Below are 26324 nucleotides of genomic sequence, written 5' to 3' on the forward strand. Positions count from 1 at the left end.
AGATGAATGAGGTTCCCATCGTGTTTCTGGCTTTTCTAGTAGTTCCTAACTGGTTGTGAGAGGCCCCCGGAGTAGTGAAAGAGCCCTGAATTAGAAATGGGGAGATGGTTCAGGTTCCCCTGGGGCAAGGCACTAGCCCTCTCTGGGCTTGTTTGCCACCCATAAAACCTGTAGACAAAACCCCAAACCAACAAAAACACCCCAGGGCAGACATACATTATCGTCAAGGCAAGCGTCGTAGGGTTGGCGTGGGAATCAGAGTCAAATAAGCTAAAGAATGGGGCCAGGCTTGGGTCTGGTTCTTTCTCTGTTTCTTACCCATCCTGGGAATAAGAAGGCTGAGCCACTTGAGAAAATGGCAAGGGTTTCCGGGGGCCAACACTGAATAGCAGGTGTGGCAAATGCATGTCATCTCAAATGCCAACCCTGATCGATTGGTAGGGCCTGCTGAAGGGTAGATGAGGCTGGGTTATTCGGGCTCAGCAGGAAGGAGTGCCAAGATCAATTATTGATGTCTGTTACAGTTGCAGGAGGGTGGAGTGCTAGCCCACAGGGTAGATTTGGGGAACCCTGGCGTGCTAGGTAGAGCCTAGCCACTGGGAACCTGGGTGCTCTGCAGTCACTGGCTTTGTGCTCTATGACCTCAGGCCGTGGTTCTTAATTGGGCTACATTTCAAAATAATCATGCTTGGCTATCCACATCCTCAGGAAGTCTGATTGGTACTAGTGCAGTGCTGGGCATGTGTACTTTGAAGAGACTGCTCAAGTGATTTCAATGTAATTTCATCCTCGTAGAGCAGGGGTCCCCAACCCCCGGGCGGTGGACCAGTACCGGCCCGTAGCCTGTTAGGAATCGGGCCGCACGGCAGGAGGTGAGCGACGGGCGAGCGAGCGAAGCCGCACCTGCCGCTGCCCACCGCTCCCCGTCGCTCGCATTACTGCCTGAACCATCCCCCCCCACACTATCTGTGGAAAAAATTGTCTTCCACGAAACCGGTCCCTGGTGCCAAAAAGGTTGGGGACCGCTGTCATAGAGAAGCACTCACGGAAGGACAGCCATTGATAGCTTACTGAGGCCTCATTCACTCAGCGGTTTGGTGGAGGGGATTCTGAGAATTTTCCCCACTGTATCATATGAATTTGTGAGGCACCAAGCAAGGTGGTCTGGCCAGTGGCTAAAATGAAAGAAGCACACAGGCCAGAGGTGCAACGTGGTGGCCTGCAGGCCAGATCCAAGCTACACATGTATTTTGTTTAATGTGCGCAATGTTGAAAACGTGAAACTGACCGAACATTAAAATGTTGGGAAATGTAACTAAAACGTACACATACCGTATGACCCAACAATTCCACTCTTTCCAACAGAAAAGCGTACATGTGCTCCCCAAGAGGCATGTGTAAGAATGTCGGTAGCTTCATTCTCTGTGAGAGGCCTGGAAGCAACCCAAATGTCTATGCATGGCAGAATGGATACGGGAGTACTACATAGCAGAGAATGAATGAACTCCAGCTGCTGATGGCGATCTGGGGGGCATCTCAGAATCCTGATGTTCAGCAGAAGACAGCAGAGGTGAAGGCGAATGATTCTATTTATACAGAATTCTATCTACACGGAACGATTCTATTTATATAAAGTTCAGAGTCGGCGAAGTGAAGCTATGGTGTTAAAAGTCACGATAGTGATTCCGTTTGGGCAGAGGTTGGGGAGGGCCCGGAAGGAAGCATGAGGGGCTTCTGGGTGCTGGTCTCTGTCTTTTCTTATTCTGCTTGGTGGTTTCACAGGTGTGTCCAGTTTGTGACTATTCATGGAGTTGTACATTTCAGACCTATGTACTTTTGTGTATCTATATTTCAAAATTTTAAATTCTGTTAACAAAACAGAGGATTCTAACCAGTTGAAAAAGAGATGTAGCATAAAACTCTAGATTTCTTCCTTCCTTGACAAATAGGCCCCTACGTGGCAACAGCAGGCAGGGGGTGAGCAGGGGCTGCCCCCTTGGGAGGGTGCACACCTCTCTCCCCTTCTGTTTCAGGTTGTTTGTTGGGATTTGCCTTTGAAACTCGTAACGAAACGCTGCGCTCTGGGACTCCCAACCTCCGTCAGAGAGAAGGGCTTTGCGGGTGAGTGATGGATGAGGTAGAAGGGGCAAGGTCTCCTTGTCAGGCTGGGTTCAGTCCGGACCCTTGCAGTTTTGGAGACCTTGGGCGAGTGATTTAGTCTCTCTGAGCCTCGGTTTACTCATTTGTAAAGCGAGGAGGTAACAGCACGTCATAGGGTTGTTTGGGGGTTGGGACTAGTTTACGAGGAGAAAACGCACGGCGCGCCTGGTGGCCGTGGCTGCTTTGGCAGAGCTACATTTCCCTCCTCCCCACAGCAGGCCTGGTGCTTCCCCTCAGGCCCACTGGGAGCGGAGACTCGGCGCTTACTGAGACGTGGCCGCCTGGACCCAAGTTCCCTTTGCTGAGGTTGAGGTGGGAGATGGGAGACCTGTTTTCTGGGGCCCTGGAGGTGCCCTCCTCTCTGGCCCAGTCCTGTGCATCGGGCCCCAGCTTGCATGGAAGGGCAGGGCCTTCCTCTGGCTGGTCAGGGCCAGGCGTCCAGGTGAAGCGATGAGCACAGTTCCTTAGTAGCTAGTAGTGACCATCATGGCGCCAGGCACTCCTGCACAGACGGGCATCTGCTTTGCCCCGTGGGGCAGCTAGGAACATTCCGTCTTCACTCCCTGCTTGCTCCTCGGTGCCTTGCTTCTCCATCCTGCTTGCAGCAGCCACAGTGGCCCTGCCTCAAGGGGACAGTTCTCAGGAACATCTGGCGCCTCCAGGTGACACTTGCTGGTTGCATCTCCGCTGCGCGCCAGGCTTCCTGATTCCGGGAATCACCCGGGCAGGGAGGTGTAGGGACCACGTGACTTACCCTCTCCAAGCTTCAGTGGCCTGATCTGGAAAGTGGGCATTGATCACACCTGCTCATCATGGCCGCTCAAGAATCCTAACTATGACCGTGAACATTGCTGTCGCCGTTATTACTGGTTGTGAGAAAGCGTCACGTGGGCCACTGAGGGTCTATTGTGGAGTAAAGGATGTGGTTTGAAATGGCCTCTTTGTCTCAGAACAATCTGTTTTGACTTATTTGACTGTGGGAATTTGAAAACGGCCCAAATGTTTTTCCTCCTCTTGTTCTCTCTCCAGCACTCGGATTTCCTCTCACTCATTCACTCACTCCCCGCTCACAGCCCTCTTGCTTACACCTGTTCACACTGATCCGCTCGCAGCCCAAGGGCAGGTGGCACGTCAGATGCCCCACAGCTTTTTCCCTCTCCCTCAGAGGCTCATGCTCTCACAACTACTTACACTCAGAGTTATGAATAGTCATTTTCACACTCAAAGGCCCCTCCCGTCTCTTGCTCCCCCCCGGCCCCTCCAAGTGCCAGCAGAGCCATGAGGTCAGGAGATCTGGTTCTCACTCTGTCTCTTTTATCAAAAGCCTCTATGGCTGTGTGACATGGGCCAAATCACTCAACCTCTCTGGGCCTTGGTTCCTCCCTCACAACAGAGGCAGAGCTGCCAGTTTTACCTTTAAAGAGATCATCACTTTCTTCTGCAGTATCTCAGATGGTCTGAGACGAGGTTCTTCCCGCATCTTGATTTCCCCGACTCCGCAAATGAGTGGATCCGATCTCATCAGGCAGACCGTGTGCCAACCTGAAATTACTCTTTAGCCTTTTCTGATACTGAAGATACATCATTTTATTTGGAGCTAGAAATTAACATGGGGTCAGGAGAAACTAGAAAGTTCAAGAGGATAATTCGTTCTTGACTTTGGAGAGACACAATGTGATAGCGTCTCACTGGGTCCCATTCCTCTTCCTCTCTGTGTCCCCAGTAGAGGTGACCAGGGAAACAGGGGTGGTGGTCAGTTTGCTGCTGCTGATGGAGGAGGGGCTGTGGACACTAGGACCTTATGTTTCCTGCGCCAAGCCCATCAGAAGGATCCCCTTTATTCTGTGTGCCTGTCCCCGCCCCAGGTTCTGGCCCTAAGAGAGCTAGAACTTATTGAGAATACATGACATGTACTGTCCTGCTGAATCCTTGCGACAGCCGTACAGGTTATGTATGAAAATCATTCCTGTTTTAAGGATGGTGAGACAGGAGCCTGGGAGGCTGAGTGTCACACAGTCGATCAGTGGCACAGCTGGGTCTGTAACTGGGCAGTGACCTGCCCTTGCACTAAGCTTTGACCATCAAAGCATGCCGTCCTACGTGGCCCAGTGGTGCCAAGGTGGAGTGGAAAGACATAGGAGTTCAAGACGGGAGTCTGAGTTTTAATCCTGTTCTACTTACAAACTCATTACGAACCTTGGGTAAGTCCCTTACCCTCTCCGGGCCTCAGTCACTCATTGTAAAATGAAGGAGAGGACCAGCTGATCCCCAAGTCCCCTTCCGGCGTGATATCTTGTGGCTGTCTGGGGCAGTATACGCAGTGATTTCAGGCAGTGATTAAGAGACAGCGTGCTGGGATCAATCTGAAATGGACAATCTGATCACGTGGATAATCTGTGTAATGTAGATGCTGAGTGGCTCTTCTGCCTTTGCAATGGCAGGAGGCAAAGGTAATTATTTAGGATTTAGGTAATTATTTCCACTATTCAACCTCACCTTTCCTGGGACAGTGTGTAAGATGGTCACCTCCTCTTTAAAAAATAAATTCCAAATGTTAATAACTCTGATCTGTGTGACTAATCTAAAGATGTTTAAAAAGGAAATTCATTGACTGGTACTGTCAAGGGTCCTGATACAAGGTGATCGTTTCCCTATTCATAGCAGAGATTAACACCCTGAATTTTTTTTAACCCTGAGGTTTCTTTTTTAATACAACAACTTTATTGATATATATTTTAAATACCATACAGTTCACCCACTTTAAGTATAACATTCAATGGCTTTTAGTATACTTGCATAGTTGTGGAACCATCACCACCATAGATTTTAGAACGTTTTCATCATCCTGAAAAGTCACCCTCTATCTGGTAGCAGTTACTCCCCATTTGCCCCATTCCACCACCTGCCCCGGCCCCTGGCAACACTAATCTACTTTCTATCTCTATGGATTTGCTATTCTGGACATTTTTAATAAATGGAATCATAAAAGAAAAGAGACAGGGTGCTGGGGTTAAATCTGGGCTGAAGAGCTGTGCGTCCATAGGTAGGTTACTCAACTTCTCTGACGGGCAGGTTCTCCGTCTGCAAAATGGATCAAGGCCTGTTGCATAAAGTGGCCACGAGCGCTGAGAGGGATGAAGTATATGGGACAGTGTAAGTGTTCCCACGTGTGCCAGCTCTTACTGTGGTTTTATGATCTGTCTTGGCAGACTCTTTTGCTAGGGATGTGGGCTTGCTACCTGACATAGACAGCCCATCCCAGAGTCAGAGGCGTTCCATCCCCAAGTGATATTATGCATGGAGCACCATGATGCCTTTGAGTAAAAACCATTTGCCTATCAGAATGCCTGGGAGTTTCCTAACCAAGGTACATTCAAGATGCTAAAGTGAGAAGAAGCTGTGATGACTTAGCCCAGTGACATTCAACTTACTTGTAGTCACAGACCTCAAAGAAAGTTCACCATGGAGCCTCGGAGCCTCCGGAATAACTCAAAAGGGAGCTGCCCTGTTGAAGCAGGCATAGGGGGCTGGTCCCCCCTCCGCCCCTCCGCCTCCATTTGGGTGTCTCCTGAGGAACCCCTGGGAAACCCATTCTGAGAATCACAGGCCATTAGGTGATAGAGAATGAAACTGAGACCCCGAAAGGGGCAGTAACTCACCCAGGAATCACAAGCAGTCACGTCTGCTAGAATCATTTTTATTAGCAGTATCCTTTCCCGTCTTTATAAGAGGGCTGTCCTGTGTTTCTTTTGGCCACCGATCCTAGTTAATCACCTAGAGATGCGTCTTTCAACATGGACGCTCACCTCGTGGCTGACGGCTATTCTGTCTCCTACCTTCCTCACAGTCATAGGTAGAGGCTGGATGGATACTTATTGTTAAATCAAGGAAGATGAAGCTTTCTATTTGGAATCCTTTGAAACAGTGTTTACCCAAACAATCGTGCCTGCCTCTGCAAGCGGATATGACCCCCAAATAAAAATAAATACATTGCGACCAGAATGAACCCATAGATGGGGTGATGTGTGGGGGCTCTCAAGAGCCCTATTGAGATGAAGCATCTCTCTCTCCCCACTCCCCCTTTTGCAGCCCTCCACCCCAATTTGGTTTTCCAGATCACAAGGCATTCCTCCCTCAAAACCTATTTTCCGCACAGATTTAACCAGCAGTGACCTGCCATGTGAAGAGCTTTAGCGAGAATCAATAGGTGTGGGTCTGTGGTGCGGGCTCCACGCCTGCTGCATATAAAACACCCCGGCAGCGAAAGTGATGCTGGCAAAACGTCTGGGGCATCATAGCACAGTGGGTCCCCCTGCCCATTTTAAAGGTGAGGTGATGGCCCAGAGACGCTTGGTGACTTGCCCAAGGTCACACAGTGATTTAAAGGGAGGGCCCATGTCCTCCGGGTTCCTAGGTCGGGGTCCTTTCCAACACACCGAAACCCCTCTTTGCTGAAGCCAGGCTGCGCTTTGCTTTATGATCTAGGTAATAAACCGGTCTGTAGTGCCTGTGTGGGCAAAGAGAGAGATGGAGTGAACTATTCATTAGAGGCTGGCTTTTAGAGTCCCTGAACGGAGTATGCTATCAGAGCCGGGAGAGAGGTGCTCTGAGACATTTGCTGCGCATCCACTGGGGTCCAATCCCAGCCTGATGGGAGGTTCAAGAATGGAGAAGAGCAGGTCCCTGCCTGCAAGTGCGGGAGAGGAGAGACACATGTGAATTCAATTCAAGGCTGGCGAGGCTCGCGCTTGGCTTCCCGGCACACTGTACTCTGGGAGGGGGTGGGAACACGGCCTTCTCCAAGCCTGACCCTGGCAGCCCGGCAGATGTGTTTATTTCTTCCTTTTCCACTTGGGAGGCAGGCGTCTGGCAGGGTGGTTAAGCAGGCAGCCTGTAGGGCCAGGCTGCCTGGGGTTCAGATCGTAGCTCTTACTGTTGAGATCTGTGATCGGAGGCTAACTACGTGATACGATTTCCTCATCTGTAAAATGGGTAGAGTAACGGTGCCTTTCGCGTGGCGTGGTATGATGGCGAGGCCTTGACGAGGTGGCGTTCTTAAGTGCTTAGAGCCCCGCCCACTCTGACAGATGGATAAGCAAACAACTGGTATTAACTGTTAGTCTGGGGAACCTTACATGGGTGTGTGTTTCTTCATTTAAAAACTAATGTCTATCACTTTTTTTCTGATTATAAAAGTCACTTGTATACAAATGCCAGCTACCTAAAGATACCCATTGGTAACATTTTGCTGTAGTTTTTTCCATTTTTATCCCTGTGCAGTGTGTGTGTGTGTGTGTGTGTGTGTGTGTGTGTGTGTGTAATTGGGCATGTGCTGTCAAAGTATAAGTTTCAAAAAATTATAAATCCTATAGAATCACATGGACATCTAGAATGAACGTGGGTCAGAGACTGATTTGACTCGTGAATGAGGAAGCCAACAGGAGATGCTCATTGGCTAAGCTGGAGATGAGAGAAACAGCGGTTACGTAGGCATGGGAGGAAGAGAACCGGAAGATGGCTGGATTGTATACACACAGGTTAATCCTAATCGTTGGGTTATCTTTCCTACCGGGCCAAAACAAATCTACAAATTCACCTGTCACCTCCCATGAGTCAAAGTTACATTTCTCTAGAATCCCCTAGATAATAACCCCTTGGGTGAGTCTGCTAAACAGCGCTCCAGTATGATGTTGAAAGTTTGCTTATCATTTACCTTAGTGGTATCTATATATTCTTTCTGATCATACACTAGAAAACTACACACCTTGCCTTCTACACTTAATATTCCATCACATTCATTTTCAAAAGAAAGTTTTGAGGAAGGACCAGGATCCCCAAGGGTGTGACCAGCTCTTCAGCCCAGCTTGATTGAGGTGCCCCATCCCCTGCCATCTAGAGGTCCCAGGGCAACTGCGTTGATCTCAGTCGCCTGCTGCATTTTATTGTGTTCGTCCATTTCCCTCTCTCTCTCTCTCTCTCTCTCTCTCTCTCTCCCCATCTAGACTGAGTTTCTTTTTTCTTTTTTTAAATTTATTTATTTGTTTTTATTTTTTGGCTGCGTTGGGTCTTCGTTGCTGCGCACGGGCTTTCTCTAGTTGCGGCGAGCGGGGGCTACTCTTCATTGCTGTGCACTGGCTTCTCATTGTCGTGGCTTCTCTTGTTGCAGAGCACGGGCTCTAGGCACACAAGCTTCAGTAGTTGTGGCACGTGGGCCCAGTATTTGTGGCTTGCAGGCGCTAGAGCACAGGCTCAGTAGTTGTGGCGCACGGGCTCTGTTGCTCCGTGGCATGTGGGATCTTCCCGGACCTGGGCTCGAACCCGCGTCCCTTGCATTGGCAGGCTGATTCTTAACCACTGTGCCACCAGGGAAGCCCCTAGACTGAGTTTCTTGAGGTCAGGGATTTGTTGAGCTGAACTATCTTCCTGATCCTTCTCTCTCAAGCACCTAATAGTGGCACATGGTGATTCTTCCAAGATGCTTGTCGAGTGAGCGAACAGGGATGTTAAGAAGCCTGGCCTTTGTCAGTTACAAAAGGCGAACCTTGCTGTTGGAACAAGCAGGGCTCCTCTCCGGAACTGGCCGTGTTCTTCTGTTGAGTCAGAGAAGCTCCCAACCCCCGCACAGTGTCACGGCCTTCCACCTCCTCCATCCCTGATTCTGCCGTTTAATTGTGTTTGGAGGGCTCTATACACTTGGTCTAGAAAACCCAGCTGTCTCTTCTCTGTAGGACTCTGAAGACTGAGCTCTCTGAGTTCCTAACTTTCTATCCTAATCAAGGTCTGAAAGGGGTAAAAAGTTCTTGGCCACTTCCAGCTGTGGAGGGAGAGATGTGATGGAAGGATTAATCTCTGGGCTGTGAATTTTAAAGCTCTCTTGTTCCATGTGTTGGGAAAACCCATCAAAATGCTAATAGATCTGCCGTCTTCCCTCCCGCAGACGCTTTTCTGCATCGGAATATATTTACAGGGGCTTGAGCAGGGAAGAATTACAAGGAGTTGGGGTGCCCTTTGCCCAGATTCCACTGCAGCCCTGTGGGTTATAAAGTCTGAATTAATAGCCCCGCGTTGCGGAGGAGAGCTGTGGTTGGCTGTGGGGTTGGCCCTTTAGTGATGAGGTCTCAGCTTTTGGTTTCCTTGCTAGCGGCAGGGCAGCCAGTTTGGAAACATCTCTATTACTGTCGTGTGGCTTTTTAATACTGCTTCTCTCAGAGTCAGAATATCCTCTCACAGGCGTTCCCGTAGGTGTATGACTGACTGCACAGCGGATCCCCGTTGAGTTCAAGGTCTGCAGTGTGTTGAGACACATTTTGTGCCAAAGTCAGCTTCAGCACTGAGACAGACTTAGCTCTTCTTGAACCCTGTGCTAGAAGTGCTGGATTGTTCTCGAAGCCTTTGAAACACCAGGTATCTTTGTTTGAACAGCCCAATGGCCTGAGAACCTCTCAGATGCACTGTTGGAAGGACAGACACTATGGGGTTAGCCTAATGCAGGCTGACCTCAGGCAAAGTGACTCCAAGACTTTGGCTGCAGACAAAATGGTGGGTTCTGGTCCTCCCTCTGCCTGGTCCAGCTCCGTCACTGCAGACAAGATGCTTGACCTCTCTGAGCATCCCTTCCTTCCTTTGCTAGTAAAGAGGAGAATGCTGGCCACTTGGTACAAGAGTTGGGGGGCTCACATCTTTCATTTCTTTGTTCACACAGATGAACAAAGGCCAGGCAAGCCAGGCTACATCTTCAGAGATAAGTCCCTTAAACGATTAGGGCTGCCGGGTCCCTCTGGGACCAAATGCTGGGCACTTGCCTGACAGGTCTGCTGGAGCCCCATCTCCTTGTGAGAATGAGTGAGACTTCCTTAGCAGACACTGCTGTTGATTCTGTTTCCCTTTCCCCATGAACTGAACCGATGTTTAATTACATAAAAATGCTGTGGCTTAGGCTCACTTTCCTCATCTGTAAAATGGGAAGACGGGTAATATTGTTCTTGCAGTGTGGGAGGGAGAGGAGTGAAGATCAGAAGTAAAGTCAGCTCCAGCGTATGCATAGCCCTTGTCCTTACCCTCCTCGGGTACCAAAAACGTGCTTCCAGACAGGAAAGAGGGTGGGCAGATGCAGGGCAACGCCCACTGGTGACAGGGGGCCTCCCCAGTTCTCCTTCCTGCTCCGTAGAGCATCTTGGCGGTGGCGTCTGTTGTATGCATCCTACGGGGGAGGGCAATGGAGACCCTGGCTGGCATGTGCAGAAAAGCTCCAGACCTGCCGGCAGGTGCAGAGATGATCACTAATGACAGTTGCATTGAGAATAAACAGCTTCACATGTTAATTTATGGGGTTGGTACATCCCTCTTCTGGGCCCTTTCACCCTCCCCAAGCCACCAAGAGCCAATGGGCTCAGATTGGGAGTCCCTCGCCCATCGGGCAGACCCTCCGGGGCCCTTGCTAGCAGTGTCAGCACCCACTGCGCTGTGCCCAATGACAGGTAGGGAGTGGCCCTCCACTCCCAGAGCAAAAGTAAATCATACATCCCAGTCTTTCTGAGGCTGTCATGGCTCCCCCTTCAGCCCCATTGTGACCCTGGGGCACAGTTAACAGGCTCATTCAGGGACTCATTATGGGAACAGAGGGTGATGGGGCTGAGTGACAGGGCGGGCGGCACTGGGAAGCGCTCTGACTCCCCCAGCCAGACAAGTGCAGGTGGAGAGCCAAGGCAGAGGCACTACGCGCTCAGGCGGCTTCATTAAGGGCTGCCCAGGGGATCGCTGAGATGCAGGACGCAGCAGGAGCTCGTCCTGAATAAGCCTTGGCTCCTCTCCCTCTCCCCGCCACCACCCCCTGCTTTGCTAATTTAAAACAAAGCAAAACAAAGCCCCAGCTTTGCTTTGGAGCCATAAACTGCGAGCTTTTATCCGTCAACAAGCGATGCATCAGGCTGGCAGTGGCCCAGCCTGGATCCTGTGGCCTGGCATCAGTGTGGGGAGAGGGGCCCGAGGCTGAGCCGGCTTCTGGGACTCGCTGAGGACGCTGCTGCCGCTTCTTGTGGCACAAGACCAAGAGTCTTTGTGGTCACAGAACTCAGAAGGATGGCTGGTCCACTTTGGGTGGCTAGAGTGGAGGAGGGTTGGGGAGAGATTTCTAGCAGGAGCTAGCCAGGAAGAGGCTCATCATTGAGCTGATCACCTTCCTCCCTCTCTCCTTTCCTTGCTGCCTCTTCCAGGAAGCCTTCCCAGCTCTCCACCTCCTCTGAAATCCTACTGACTTGGGATTCTAGGATATCAAGAGGCTCTAAATCAGTCACCTTCAACATCATGTGGAAACTTCATATATAAACGATCAGAAAGACCAGCTGTTGTGAATTAAGTGGTAGGATGTATACATGGGGTGTAGACTCCATCTGTTCTGAACGTAGACCCCGAAGGGAGAGAGGGAAGGGTCCTGAGGAGTATGGACCCTATGGAACCAGTGATCATGGCCACTACCCTTTCTACAGAGAGTATCAGCAGGTTCTACTTTACATAACTCCTGTGGCCTCCAAGGGCCAATTCTGTGCTGAGCACCGTGGGAATCATTCATAATCCGTTAGCTCATCTAATCCGCAGCTCAGGCCAGTGAGGTAGGACTGTGATGGCCCATACTTCGCAGGTGAATAACCTGAGGTTTAGTGGGATAAGGAACTTTCCCAAGGCTCCACGGGCGGCAGCTGGCCTAGCCGAGACTCAAACCCAGGCCTGTGGAATAGGAAAGCCTGGTCTCTTGACCACAGCCGAGATTCAAACCCAGGCCTGTGGAATAGGCCACAGTGCTTCCCGCCATTTGACGCGGAGGGCTCCCACCTACCACCTACCCTGCTGCACATTGCAGAGAGGCAGCAGGCTCTAGTGGGGGAGTCGTCCCCACCAAAGCCCACTAACAGGTGACCATCCAAATGCTGCTACACTGTCTACCTACCCTGACCCTTCAGCCATTTTCGGGTTCTTCCAAATGGCATCTTTTCAGGGGAGCATGGAACTTCCATCAGCAGTTGGCCTGTCCCAGGCCTATTGCACACAGCTGGCAAACCAACTGCCCCTCAGACCGGGGCTTGACTCAGACACAGGGAAACTTTGGTCTCCTTGTGGCGCTGTGCTTCACCGCCTGCGTCAGCCAAGGACAAGGCAAGAGGTAACTCTGACCCCTCCTTCCTGAGGCCTCAACTTGTAGCTCCACAGCTAGAGCGAGTGTTGAAATGGGGTGGAGCTGGGGGCTGACAGTGTTTGACTGAGTGGTCTCTGCTGGGATCCATAAAGGACTAAAGCAAAGTACATTCATAGATGCAAGAGGCTCAGCTTCTCGGGGTCCAGAGAAAATTATACAAGTAGCTGAGAGTCATTCGTTCCCTCTCTTATCTCTATTAACCTGGTTTTGCCTTCCCACTCTTCATTTAACCCATTCTTTTACAGATATATTCACCTTCCAACTGTCCTGTTCATTTCTCCATTTCTCCATCCATCCATCCATCCATCCGTCCATCCATTTCTGCTTCCATGCCCCCATGCATGCTTGCATTCATTTATCCATCCATTTCTGCATGCGTCCATGCACGTATCCATTCATTCATCTTTCTATCCCTTCAATTATTCATCCATCCCTGAAACCAACTACAGCCTAGCTCCTCTTTTTCTCTCCTACCATTCCGTTCTTGTATAGATCCATTCTCTACCCATCCATCTATCTATCATAGCAACTATCCATTCATCCCACTATTATTATCTGAGTCAGGAATTGAGACATCATCGCCATCTTTCAGGAACTCATAGAGCCCAGAGAACAGTGATTAATCATGCCTGTGGAAGTCTGGGAAGGTTTCTCAGAGGAGATATCGAAGGAAGGTTTTACAGGATGGGTAGGAGTTTGCCAGGTGATTCGGGGAGTGTGTGGGGGGCTGCAGTTCAGGGTTAGGAAAGGAAGAACGGACTTGCAGGCAGAGTGAACAGCAGCGAGTTTGGGCTGAGTGTGTTGGTGGGGCGTGTGAGTCCAGGTGAGTTCAGCTTAACTGTTGGGTCTGTGCATACTGCGAGGACCTGAAGATGGGCCTGCAAAGGCAACTGCGGATCAGATGACAAAAGGCCCTGTGTATAGGCAAAGGGAGGCCAGGGAACCCACTGAAGCAGAAGAGAAAGACATTTATGGACTCAGTCTGACAGCAAAGGAGAGGGCAGGTTGGAAGGGACAGCTACAGGCTGGCGGTCCAGCAGGAGCTCGTTTGCAGCAAGCAGATAGGCAACGATCAGGCTGAGCCCAGGCGGGGCTGGCAGGGGCAGCGAGGATGGAGAGGCAGGGATGATTTGGGAGACATGGGATGGTAGAGAAACATTGACTGGGAGAAGAGTGAAGAGTCTTTGATCTGGGTGTCCCGTTACACAGGGTGCTCTGTTCTAGAGTAGGAATCATCAGGGTAGATATTTAAGTCTCTCATCCGGGTCCTATCCAGGATACTGAAGTGGCTATCAGAATTTTTCTTATACATTGAGGGCTGGTATCCCCACCCAGTGCAGATTTGCTTTGATTGGAAGAAAGAAGGGGAGGAAGACGGTCTAAGCTTTGAACTAGACCTTGCAAAATGGGCGCACCTGGCCAATATCACTAAGTACCACGGATTAAGCTCTTACTATATATTTCATGGATTGTAAGGCACACTTTTTGAAAATATATATATTTTAAGGTCTCTAAAACCAGGATGCATCATACAAAAAGTGACATGTCATAATTAGTTTAACAGGCAGTGTTTTCTTTTTCTTAGAAGTCCGTATAATAATGGTACGATTATAACCCACGGAGTCTTACATTCAAGAAATAGGGTATCGTGTGCCAGGCTCTCGGCTAAGTCCTGTGTATACATTCCTCACGTAATCCTCACAGCCTCTTAGGAGGCATCAGCTGTTGTTAACCCTGTTTCCCAGATGAGGAGTTGAGCACAGAATAGGAAGGTCATTTGCTCAAGGTCACAAAGCTAGTTAGAGTTGGACTCAGGATCCCAACCTGTGCCACTTCAAACCTGGGGGCGGCGGGGATCTTTGTACAAAAGCAAAAGCAGGTCTGGGGCCAGAACAATGGGGGCCTCTCCCTTCCACGGCACAAGACAGCCGGGTCAACGGCGACCACCATCACCCAGCCCACCACCTTTCAACGCTGCCTCTTGTCACCCAGCCCCAGTTCCCGTCTTGGCCCTAAACCTCGGGATTCTTTTCCCCCCTCCTGGGAGGGCTCCGGGCCTAACATCCGTAGTGACCTCCCTCCCCCACGGAGAGGAGGGGGCTGGAATGAGATCTCAGGGGAAAGGGGGAAGAAATTCCGAGAGCGCAGCTGGTTTTCCTCACACAACGCAGATCTGCTTAAATGGGAATTAGGATTAGTGCTGGATTTTGCCCCTCCTGGCAGGCTGGTAATAAGCCAATCTCCTCTCAGTCTGCAGGAAGGCAGAATTCCACTGAAGATGGGAGACGGCTTCAGGCTCGGGAGTGCGAAACCTGAAAAGTAATTTTGTTATTGGCGGGTCTTGCCCACACTGCCAGATGTGCAGCCTTCGGCTCCTTCCCCGGCGTGGCTGCAGCCTTTAATTTTGTTAATGGGTAACATTCTCCCAGGCTGCGTGGCTGACAGGCACACTTGACATTAATACGTGTTCTTCGCGGTCCCCAGAGCTCATAAAAGCTCATTATCAGTTCTGAGCCCGTACATGTAGTTCCCGGCTCAGGTGGGCCGGGAACTGGGAGATGCTCTGGGGGAAGTGGAGGGGTGGACCTCTGCGTGAGCCAAGAAATAAACTCCTCCCTCATCCAGGGGATGCGACCTCCCAGGCCACCGGGAGGGGAGCAGAAAAGCAACTCTGTAGGCTGAACCCTGGGTTCAAATTTGCATTCAAGCAAAGGGGCTCCTGCCCTGCTATTTGAGGGGAGTTGATCCAGTGTTTTGGGAAGGCAGTTTGCCAAATTGTGATGTGTGCAGAGCCTCTGGCCGGCGGTCCCACTTCGGGGCATCCGGGCTTTGGAACTGCATGAACTTTTCCACACATAAATGTGGGCACCGAGGGGACCGTTGCCGCCAAGTGGTAATGGCCAGAGATGGAAATATCCACGTATCCATGGTGGGAGAGGTGAGTGCATTGTGGTCCACACTGCCCATGGGATACTGTGCAGCTGTGAAAAAGACTCCAGAAGATGCATGTGTGCTCACCCGCAGAGGTAGACATGGTATCACTGATAACTGGGGTCGTAGAACATGCGAGGTAAGATCCCATTTGTGTAAAAAATTGCCACCGTCTGCTTGTGGGCCCCCATGGGCCCATGCTTATGCACACATGTACACACATGTGTGATTACATATAATGTAGCCTACAACGTCATATTACAAAGATTTTGCAGTGGGTTTATCCGTTAAATAGAATGAACGAGTATGGACAAACTTTCAATTTTATAGTTAAGAATGAAAATTATATTATATTATATTATATTATATCCATCCATATCCGTATGTATATGCGTGTGTGTGGATACGGATATGGCTCTATATGTATACGGATGTGTATATGCATCATGAATTCCTCTGACTAGCCTTAGTCTGGCCCATGACACTTGAGGTCCCTTGGGCTGACACTGCCTGGGTGGACGTCTGAGGCAGAGATAGCTAAATAAAACGAGATCACGTCCTCTGGCCAAGCCCTGTTCCCCATCAGTTAGCAGGGAGTTCTGAGAACTTCTCACGTGCCCAGGGGGCACTGCTGTTGGGATCTACAGGGTCGACCTTGAACTCATTGCTCTCCTGATTGCTCCTCTCCCACCATGGAGATGCACTTGCCAGGGACTTGGCTTCCCACGGACCTGAGTGTAGCCCTGGCCCTGCCCCTTTTCAGTGGTAAGACCTTGGGTGAGTTAATGCCTCTGAATTCACCATGGTCCTTTTCTCTAAAGTGGCCATACTTTCTCATGGGATTGTTGAGGGTGTCGGGATTAGTGTCATTGTCACTTGAGACAATATGAAAGTTGGTCAGGGCTTCTTCTGTGCCGCCGGGTTGTTGAGAAGGGGAGGACGGGGGTGCTCAGCCCTCCCCGCTCCCACTCCGCTGTGAAGTTTTGCCCTTTTGTCACTCAGCTGGGTTTGTGAACAAGCTGGTCCCCTGGGACCGGCCTAAGCCTTGGCTGACAGGTACGTGGCCTGGACATGGTGAATTTGATCCTTCTCCCGTGACCTGGGGACTCTTTGTCAAACTGACGGAGAGGAGGCAGGGGTCGAGGGAGAGGCTGGACTTCTCGCCCCTGCACTCTGGGACTGAGCTGCTTTTCTCACCACCAAAGATTTCTCCACTTATTACTTATCTCTTCACGGATACCAGATCTTGAAAATCTCTGTCTGCCCCAAAGCCTGCATTCATTAGGCAATGATTAATTCGCTTTTGCATTTTCAAAATGACTCGGAAAGCCTTTCTTCTGCCTGAGGAAAATGGAGTTCCCACACCAAGATGATACTATTCTAGCTAGAAGCAAAATGATACAATGTGTCGCTGTGGTTACGGCACGCTCCGTCTCATCACAGGGACGTTGTGCAGGCTTCCTGATTTTGGAAGACTGAAAATATGCCCCAGTCCCTAGGCTCTGGGGATGCCATCCTGGGACCCTCCGTGGGGCTGGGTGCTTGCTTCTGTCTTTCTGGCCACGGGGCCTGTGGCTTCTGCACCTTCAGAGATGGGAGGAGGGAGCGGGTGCACATCTGGACGAAGTGGCCCCCAGAAGCCACATGCCCCCCCACACTTGCTTTTTTAAAATGTATTTCTCCCTCTTTTCCTTCTAGAGTTTATCCTGAAGCTACCATCAGAAAGAGACTTCAAGAGAATCTTGACACCCCTGAAAGGAAAAGACACCAGTTGAAAGAGGTATGATTGGCGACATGGGAGTGTGGATCTTAACGTATTCGAATAAGAGGGTCTAATCTCCTCTCTGCTCCCTGCCCCTCCAGACTCTCCATTTCTGAGTGAGAAAGCTCTCAGCTCGTGCTGGAGGGCAGGGCAGGCAAAGGGCGACTTTTCTCTTGTCCTCACCCCCAGATGTTTGCTCGGGGCTGGGGAGCGAAGGTGAGGGGTGAGGAGACAGAGGCCGATGGGGTCTCACCAGACTGGGTGCCACCCCACTGACGGGGCCGAAGGTCATGCTGGGTCCTGAGTCGATCCAGGAAGTGAGGGTTGAAGGGCTGGAGGGAGTGAGCCCTCCAAGGGAAAGCAGAGCTCCTGGGGGGATCACGGAGGGTCCCGCCTCTGTCCAGGACCCCGCCACGCCTCCCCTTCCTCCGCACCCACCATGGTCTTGGGATTGTGGGAAGGAAATACCTTCCTGGGGTGATTTCCAGCCCTTCCCTCACCCCATCCCCTCCCCCATTCCAGGACTGTCTTTTTGGATAAAGTTCAAATCCACAAGGACTAGGACCAATCACCAAATTCCATGACGGAACTGGGAACGGAGAAGCCTTGGTCTGCTTCTTGGGCAGCCCACAATCCCAGGACTGGTGACGGGCTGGGTCGCCTCAGGGAAGGTTCCTGAATGAGGAGCCAGGATATCTGTCCTCTGGCCCAGTCTGTGGCACCATTGTGCCTCAAGAGCCCTTACAAGCCATTTCCCTCATTGGGGCTCATTTTCGCATCTGTGAAGTGGGGCAGCAGTGACTTGAATCTCTGTTCCAGCCCGCAGGTCCTCAGTTGCTGAGGTCCCAAGACCAGGGCTGAGCTGGGGGAAGGGCAGATTTGGGGGCGGCGGGGAGGCAGAGATGGAGGTGGGGCTTGGGCATGGCTGTGGAGAGGAGAGGGGATTTGAAAGCTCTGAGGAGATTCGATTGCCAGGCTCGAGCAAAGGATGACTCAGAGCCTCAGAGGAAAGACCACAGGGTCTGAGGTGCAGATGCGACTGTGTTTGAGTCGCAACTAATCAGAAGAGCCAGATTAACCAACACTGACTGAGGGCTTCTCCGTGCCAAGTGGAGGGCTATGTGCAATCCCTCTACCAGCAGCCCTGTTATCACCTCCATCTCAGGGAAGAGAAAACCAGGCCTCAGAGAAGTTAAGCGACTTGCTAAAGGTCACACAGCAGTAAGCAATGTGGCTTACTTGAAGCCCCTCCCTGAGCTACCCGAGCATTCTTGTGCATTTTGGTTACCAGCTCTATGACTTGAATCTTAAGGTTAAAAAATCCTTGAAGCCGAATCACCTCTCCGAAATTCATTTCCTGAAAAAGACACGGAAGTGAGTTCTCTCCTAGAATTTTTTTCTTAAACTTTGGGCTCTTCGTAAAATCTCTGTGAGTCTTGATTTTCTGATCTCTGAAATGGGAACATCGCACTTATTCATGGGGTTGTTTTGGGGAGAAGATGAGACGAGGGGGCTGAAGAAATCTCCCCATACCATCCCTCCCTACAGACCCCCTCCACCGGCCTTCCGCCTCCTGGGGCTGCTGTGAGGGTGGATGGCGTGTACCCACGTTAAAGTGCTGCGCCCAGCCGCCTGATGGTGTTTGCGATTTCAGCTGCCTCTGGTGCCCATGGTTGGGAAGCACCGGCCACCTTCTGACTCACTGATCTGATATTCACCTGGTCTCCAAGCTCATCCTCTTAACTTTGGATGTGCCCCCTGGCCGGCCGGGATTATTTTAGGCTGGAATCCAAGGCAGGGTGGCCAGGTCCTAGCAGCAGATGAAACAGGGCCACGTCAAGGCCCACCCAAGAGGTCAGTGGCAGAGGAGCAGCGAGGCCAGGGCCTGGGGGGCTTCTCTCACTCCCTCGACAGCGTCTGTGTCCCACAGCTCACCCTGCTCTGCCAGCCTCCTGGGCCATAATCTACATTGTAAGCCTCCTGGCAGCAGCCGCCCTGGTCCCTGCAGGAAGCTCTCACCTTATCACAGAGCCTGGATCCCACCAGGTTTTCTTAATCAGGAGAAGGCACTGAAGCGAGTCAGAAAAAGCTTAACTTCCTCGGGATGTTTCTCCATCTGGGGAAGCCGTGGGCCTCAGACGAGAGGAAAGAATCTCTTTAAGTACAGAAAAAAGCAGCAAGGGGGCCGTCGTTCTTGTTTTACCTTCAGCAGGGCTGCTGAGGGAGCAGAGTAATTTTGCCTGGCCCCTGTTGTTAGTCAGGAAACAGAAATTATAGAGTCACAGGGAGAATCCAAAGATGAGTGTCAGCGACGGGCAGACAGGCGTGAGCTGTTGTGGGAAATGTTTGCTGGGGGCTGGTGGAGGCTGAGTCGAAGCTCTGCCCTTCAGTAGTTGTTTGACTCCGGGTGAGTGCTTTGATTGCCCAGAGTCTCAGTTTTCTTATCTATAAAATGGGCAAACAGCTTGCACACCCCACCCCACCCCCAGGTGGTTATGAGGGCCAGGAAATCACCGGCTAGATGATCCTGTGTGCTTTGAACAAGGGCAGCCCCCTGGAATAATGTGGGGAGCCTCCCAAGGTGACCTCCTTGGAAAGGCTCAGGCTCTTGGGATGTGAAAGCTGGGTGTTTGTGACCACACAGTGGGGTTACCCTGGAGACACATACCTCACTCTGTGCGTGGTCTAAAAAAGGACTGAGATGAAGGGCCTGGGATGTGTCAGCTCTCTGTTCTGACACCGCTGGGGCATGGGGCCATCTCGGGTGTGAACAGCTCTCCCTGAGCCTTTATCCCATGGTTTACACTTCACTCCTGGTGATCTTTCCTGGGCCCTTTCTGTAGGTAATCCCTGATCCCCCCCACACCCCAAGAGGCAGGGATTAATAAGCTCTTTTTAAGTGAGGACAACTGGAGTTCAGAAAAGTGGTAAATTATTCCAGGGTTCACCTCTAAAAAGCAACAAGGTTAGGACCCAAACATGGGGCTCCTGCCCTAAGGATAGTGTGTTTACCATAGCCACCCATGGCACCCACAGTGCCCGCAAAGGCACCCCTCCACACCTACAGAGGTGCCCTGTGCGTGTCCATAGGGACTCCCCACAGCACTACAGTGGCTCCCCATGGTGCCCATAGAGCAACCTAAGTCACTCGTGAAGCACCCCCCAGGAACTCACAGCATCACCCCATGGCATTCATGGTGGTCCCCATGTGTCCCCAGAGCACCCCACATGCCTGCAGTGACAGCCCACAGCTCCCATGGTTGCACTGCTCCTGCGTTCTCCACCCAGCCTTGCCTGGAGTTTGGAGGTCGGGCAGAAAGGGGAATCCCTTGATGTTTTTGTCTCCCCAGCCAGCCCTCTATAGCAGGCTGAGCAAATGAGTGAAGGTAATTTTTAGGAGGCCTCTAGATGGTCCTCCTGCTGAGATCTGACAGTGGGAAGCAGGTGGCTGGTGGGGGTGGGTGGTGGTGAAGGAGGCCTGGCTGCCGCCACAGCAGAGCCTGTACCTACTTACCTGTTTTTCCTTTTGTTGCTTGTACTTTTGGTGGCATAGCTAAGAATGCATTGCCAAGTCCAAGGTCATAAAGGTTTACCTCTGTGTTTTCTTCTAAGAGTTTTAAGGCTTTAGCTCTTATATTTAGGTCATTGATTCATTTTGAGTTAATTTTTGTACATGGTGTGAGGTAGGGGTCCAACTTCATTCTTTGGCCCGTGGGTATCCAGTTACTCCAGGACCACCATTGAAGAGACTGTTTTTCCCCATTGAATAATCTTGGCACCCTTGTTGAAAATCCATTGGCCATAGATGTGTAGGTTTATTTCTGGATTCTCAGTTCTCTTCCACTGGTCCATATATCTATCCTTATGCCAGTACCATGCTGTTTTGATTACTGTTGCTTTATGTGTAACTTACGGAGAAGTATTAGTATATTTTAAAGCTCCCCAGGTGATTCCAATGTGCAACCAAAGTTTTTGCACTACTGGTGTTTAGAGGAAGATGAGGCACAGTTAGGGAGGCTGGTTGAGAGGCTGCTGGAATGATCCAGGGCAGTGCAGGGTGGAGAGGATGTGGCCCTGAACTAAAGCTTCAATCGTGGGGGTGAAGAGGCCATGATAGAGTTGAAAGAGGTTAGTGAGGGAGACATCCTGATTCTCCTTGATTCCGGGAAGGCTTTAGAGATGCCAAAGGTGAGAACGGAAGCCAGTGGTCCAGGGAGCTTGATTAACCTCTTACCCACCCCAGTGTGATTTGGAGGAAGACCTGAGTCCCAGTCCAGCTCTGCTCCACCGTGTGACCTTGGGCAAGTTGCTCAACCTCTCTGAGCACCTCCATTGCCTCTGTAAGGTGAATTGATATTCTCTGCCTGCTCATTCAGAGGGTTGGGTGTGGGTCAAGCGGGTCAGCTCTGCAAAGGCTGGAAGAGACTTAAAGGCCTTGGCAGATCCTTGGCAGAGAATGCGTGGCAGATCCTCCACCCCAAAGTTCCTGCCAGGTGGTTGTCAGTATCCGCCCAACCAGGGACTTGAGGCTCATAGCCTCCAATGCAGCCTATGCTGCCTTGGGCCGCCTTGGGCTGTCTCCGACAGGTCAACATGCCTCCTTGTGCTGCACTGAGATCTATTTCCTTGTGCCTTCCATCTTCTTGCCCCAAACCTGCTTTGTGGGGCTGAAGGGAGCAAGTGTCACCCCTTTCCCCCCCGGCCATTCTCCTGTGTCCCCACCCCACAGCTTCTCATCGTCTGCGTGCAGGGTCGTGGTTCCCTCTGCCTCCCTCTGAGGATGCAGGTCGAGGTGCTCTCTGCACTTCTTGCTCTCTTGACCCTCTTCTGGGTGGACTCTGGCCTGAACTTGGCACTATCATAGTTCAGCCCTCAGAGCTGAGGCCAGAGCTCCAGCTGTGTTCTGAGTCCAGCCAAGGTGGGTGAGACCATCATCTCCCTCAGTCCAGAACTTTGATGTCTGTTCATGGAGCTGACGTGGCGTTGGGATCCAGGGATTCCCGCATCCTGTTTGGACTCAAGCTCCCATCTTTTCGTTGACCAAGTAGAAAAGGGATTCACTCTTGCTGCTTACATCACATTTCCATGCATTATTTGTAAACCATAAGGCAGGTTAATCCAGGAGGGAGAGCACAGCTTTGGTATTAGATGAATTTCAGGGCTATTTCTCAGCTGGGGCAGATGAACTCAGTGTACTCTCCTGTTAGATGAAGATAGTCATTACAACTGCAGGCTTCATGGTCAAGATTAAATGAGGTGATGGATATCAAGTGTGTAGCCCACTGCCCAGGAAGGAGACAACATTCCAGGAAGTGGTGGATCTCATTACCTGTGTCGTCCCAGTACCACCCTTCCTTTTTGTCCAATTCTGACTGATGGGGCACAAGCCCTGAGTTTAAGGGCAGGAAGGGGTAGCAGCCCCAGGCCTCGTCTCCCTCCTGGCTTCCCCCTCGCTCTCTGGGACACGTGTGTGAGGGGACAGGGTGACAGGTTCTCACCACCCCAGTTTCCTGCTTACTCAGCTCAAAGTCTGCCAGAACTTGCTGGCCTGGGGCCAGCCCTGTGTCCATATGTGACTCATGACAGCAACCTGGTCCTTCTCTGCCTTCTAGGATATTGTCCATCCCAAACCTTTTCCTTCTTTTGTTTTGCAAGTTGTTTTAAATTTGCACAAGAAGGTTCATCCCAGGACCACACACCCATTGTCCCCGATGGGAAGCCCAGCCAGTGGAGCTTATTCCCTCCGAGCTGCCCCCTCTCCCTCACCTGGTCGGCTGTGAGAGCAAGGCCAGACCACCCCCTCACTCTGTGGGGTGACCACTACTTAACATCATGGAGCGATAAGAAGAAGTCTAAACTTCCTCTTCTAAAGAATGAGCAAATCATTGTTTTTCTGTTCATGCAGCAAAAATTAGCAAAACATGCCCTTAAATGGCTTTTTTTTTTTTTTAAGTAATGACCTATATCCACATTGTGAATCACAGCTGAAGAACTTTCAAACAGCCAGATGTGGCAAAGAGGGAGGGAAAAGAAACCCCATTTTCAGATGCATGTCAGCATCAGAGAGGGGAAGTGACTTGCCCGAGGTCACACAGCTATGGAGTGGTAGAGATGGGCTCAGTCTGTGAGTCTTCTGACCTGGACTGGTGATCATTCTGCTGCACCCAGCTGCGTCTTTTATTAGTTAAAAGTGTAAAATAATGTATTTTAATTTATAGCCTACAAATAAAGGAAGAAGTCCAAACTGGCTGACAGTGATGTTTGGTGGCTGTGGTAGTATATTATCTGAGAAGAAATGAATGGGGCCGTTCCCTGTGCTTTGGGGTTTGCCGAGCTGTCTTCCCTTTCTGGGCTATGGTCAGGGCTAAGTTATGAAAGAAAGGCACTGTGGGATGGAGGAAGGAGATCGGGCTGTGGATTCTGAAGCTGTTTTTTTTTTTTTTTTTTTAATAGACTTTATTTTCTAGAGCAGTTTTAGATTCACAGCAAAATTGAGGGGAAAGTGCAGGGAATTCTCACATTCTCTGTCTCTAGATACATCCCTACGCACACGTACAGCCTCCCGCACTACTGACATCCCGCACCCAGTGGCACATGCATTACAATTGATGAACCTGCATTGACACATCGTTATCACCCAAAGCCCATAGTTTATACTGTGGTTCTCTGTTGGTGTTGTACATTCATTCTATAGGTTTTGACAAAAGGATAATGACATGTATCCACCATTATAGTGGATACTACTATAGTGGAAACTACTCATACAGAGTATACTATATACTATATACATACTACTATGTACTACTGCACTACTGTACATAGTACTACATACTACTACTACTGTACTACTCATACAGAGTATACTATATACATACTACTACTATATATATACTACTATGTATATACTATATACAGATTACTATAGTGGAAACTACTCATACAGAGTAGTTTCACTGCTTCACCAATTCATCCTTCCCTCCCTACTAAGCCCTGGCAATCACTGATCTTTTTACTGTCTCCATCGTTTTGCCTTTTTCTTCATGTCATAGTGTTGGAATCATACAGCACAGAGCCTTTTTTCACTTAGTAATATACATTTAAGGTTCTTCCATGTCTTTCCATGTTTTGATAACTTCTTTTTTTCCCCTATTTTTTTTGTTTGTGGTAAAATACACATAACAGAATTTAATGTTTTAACCGTTTTAAGTGTACAGTTTGGTGGTATTAAGTGCATTCAGATTGTTGTGCAACCGTCACCACCATCCATCTCCAGAACTCTTTTCATCTTGTGAAACTGAAACTATACCCATCAAACAATAACTCCCTATTCCCTTCTCCCAGCCCCCGGCACCCCCCATTCTACTTTCTGTCCCTGTGATTTTAACTACTCTAAGTACCTACGTAAGTGGAATCGTACATTATTATTTTTTTTTACTGCTTACTTCACTTAGTGTAATATCCCCAAGGTTTATCCATGTTGTAGCGTATGTCAGAATTTTCTTCCTTTTTAAAGCGGAATAATATTTCTCAGTATGTGTAAACCACATTTTGCTCATTCATTCAGTTGTTGATGGACACTTGGATTGCATCCACATTTTAGCTATTGTGAATAATGCTAAGGTCATTTCTTTTTAGCACTGAATAGTATTCCATTGTCTGGTTGTACTACAGTTTATTTATGCATTACCTACTGAAGGACATCTTATTTGCTTTCAATTATGAATAAAGCTACTATAAAACTTCTGCAGGTTTTGGTGTGGACATAAGTTTTCAACTCATTTGAGTAAACACAGAGAAGCACAACTGCTGGATCGTACAGTAAAAGTATGTTTAAATTTGTGAGAAACTGCCAGACTGTCTTGCAAAGTGGCTATACTGTTTTGCATTCCCACTATAACAATGAATGAGAGTTCCTGTTGTTCCACATCTTCGCCAGCATTTGATGTTGTCAGAGTTTTGGATTTTGGCCATTTTTATAGGTGTATAGTGGTATCCAATGTATGCAATTCCCTGATCACATATGGTGTAAAGCATCTTTTTATATGCTATTTTCCATCTGTGTATCTTTGGTGAGTTGTCTGTTCAGGTCTTTTGTCATTTTTAAATTGGGTTATTTGCTTACTTATTGTTGAGTTTTACAATGCAAGCTTACAAATTTACAAGTTCTTTGCATATTTTGTATAATAGTCCTTTACATATATCTTTTCCAAACATTTACTCCCAGTCTGTGGCTTCTTATTCTCTTGACAATGTCTTTCACAGAGCAGAATTTAAAATTTTAATCAAGTCTAGCTTATCAATTATTTCTTTCATGGATTATGATGTTGTATCTAAAAAGTCATTGCCATACCCAAAGTCATCTAGATCTTTCTCCTGTGTTATCTTTTAGGAGTTTCATAGTTTTGTGTTTTACTTTCAGGTCTGTGATCCATTTGGAGTTAATTTTTTTGTTGGTTATAGTATCTGTGTCTAGATTAGTTTTTTTTGCATGTGAATGTCCAGTTGTTCCAGCACCATTTGTTGAAAAGACTACTTCTTCTACAGTGTATTACCTTTGCTCCTTTGTCAGAGATCAGTTGACTGTATCTATGTGGGTCTATTTCTGTGCTCTCTATTCTCTTCCGTTGATCTAGTTGTCTATTCTTTTGCCAATACCACACTGTCTTGATTACTATAGCTTTATAGTAAGTCTTTTTTTTTCTGTGGTAAGCGGGCCTCTCACTGTTGTGGCCTCTCCCGTTGCGGAGCACAGGCTCATATAGATCTCGTACATATTTTGTTAAATTTCTACCTTGTTTCATTTCTTTTGGTGCCAATGGAAATGTATTATTATTTTGTTAAATTTCAAATTCCACTTGTTCATTGCTTGTGTATAGGGGAGCAATGGACTCTTGTATACTAAACTTGTATCCTGCAACCTCACTTTGCTGTAAATACTTATTAGTTCCAAGAGGGTTTTTTTTGTCATTTCTTTTTTTTTGGTGGGGGGGGGTGGTTACGCAGGCCTCTCACTGTTGTGGCCTCTCCCGTTGCGGAGCACAGGCTCCGGACGCGCAGGCTCAGCGGCCATGGCTCACGGGCCCAGCCGCTCCGTGGCATGTGGGATCTTCCCGGACCGGGGCACAAACCCGTGTCCCCTGCATCAGCAGGCGGACTCTCAACCACTGCGCCACCAGGGAAGCCCCTTTTTTTGTCATTTCTTACAGATTTTATATGTAGACAATCATGTCATATGTGAACAAAGGCAGTTTTATTTCTTCCTTCCCAATCTGTAAAATTAAA

At 49.5% G+C, this 26324-nt stretch overlaps 1 protein-coding gene across 1 annotated transcript in view; it reads left to right on the forward strand.

Annotated features, from left to right (window-relative positions):
- TSPAN18 (tetraspanin 18) overlaps window positions 1–26324 on the forward strand; it is a 182225-nt gene that overhangs the window by 16685 nt on the left and 139216 nt on the right. The window contains exon 2 of the mRNA XM_082843937.1: window positions 16979–17060. The gene's annotated coding sequence lies outside the window, so the exon portion shown is untranslated. The remainder of the gene's footprint in view (window positions 1–16978; window positions 17061–26324) is intronic.

Source organism: Leucopleurus acutus (assembly GCF_964270905.1).
Source record: "Leucopleurus acutus genome assembly, chromosome: 8".
Classification (NCBI taxonomy): domain Eukaryota; kingdom Metazoa; phylum Chordata; class Mammalia; order Artiodactyla; family Delphinidae; genus Leucopleurus; species Leucopleurus acutus.